Source organism: Aplysia californica, unplaced genomic scaffold (genome assembly GCF_000002075.1).
Source record: "Aplysia californica isolate F4 #8 unplaced genomic scaffold, AplCal3.0 scaffold00934, whole genome shotgun sequence".
Lineage (NCBI taxonomy): Eukaryota > Metazoa > Mollusca > Gastropoda > Aplysiida > Aplysiidae > Aplysia > Aplysia californica.
In genome coordinates, this window is record NW_004798204.1 from 274,311 (window position 1) to 275,187 (window position 877).

Below are 877 nucleotides of genomic sequence, written 5' to 3' on the forward strand. Positions count from 1 at the left end.
GGGAAAAGGCCTACGACAAGATCTAGATCTAGATTCTAGATCAAGTAGGCTAAAGGGTTTAGACGATGTTTGTTTTTGTTTCTTGAGCTTTTGGTTGGTCTTTTTTTGTATTGTTGAAGGTCATAGATTCTAGATCTAGATCTAGTAAGCGTATTGTGAAAATCTGCGCCTCTTTAGGAAAAGCAAAAAGGTGTCGGGCGCTAGCCAAGGTCAAACGTCGAGGCAAAAAAACAACAAAAAACAACAAAGCAAGATAAAAAAAAACACACACACAACACACAGGAGCCATAAACGCTCACCTTCAGATGGCAAAAAAAGTGTTAGGACAAATCGTTAATCCCACAGAAACCCGTTCTACGCACAATCGGAGTTCACAGCCAGCTTCCACATTGACAAAATAAAATAATCCAAAACTAAAGAAAGCTCACAGCATCCACAAAGAAGTCTCTGACACTGCAAGTCACAGCAGATAGGCTAGAGGACAGAAAACAAGCACATCGTCTGCTAGCCTACTGCTGCTGCTCTTGCTGCCGTACAAATCTCTGAACTAAACGAACGAACGAACGAACGAAGGAAAGAATGAACAACGAAACCACGAACGAAGCCTCGGTTTGGATTTTTGTCCGTCCGTTGTGAACAAACAGACGCGAAGGTTTATCTCGCCACCTGTGAGGGGCAGCTAACTCTGGATGCCACGCCGTGGTTTTGTCTCTGGTGCGCGAGGCTGAAGAGGTTGTTTATTGTTTTTGTTTCCTTTTTTATCGTTCTTTCTTTCTTTCTATTATCTATTTGTTGTTTTTGTGCTTCAACCACTGTTTTACCGATATCTGCTGGGATTTTTTTTTCGCCTCCGATTGCCATGTTGTTGTTTGGAAAG

At 42.2% G+C, this 877-nt stretch overlaps 1 protein-coding gene across 1 annotated transcript in view; it reads right to left on the reverse strand.

The window, feature by feature from the left end:
• The window catches only part of LOC101859523 (tripartite motif-containing protein 2), a gene marked incomplete in the record, with an annotated part of 56,462 nt that extends 55,847 nt beyond the window's left edge, over window positions 1–615 (reverse strand). The window contains 1 exon segment of the mRNA XM_013089355.2: window positions 334–615.
• Between the last annotated feature and the right edge of the window lie 262 nt (window positions 616–877).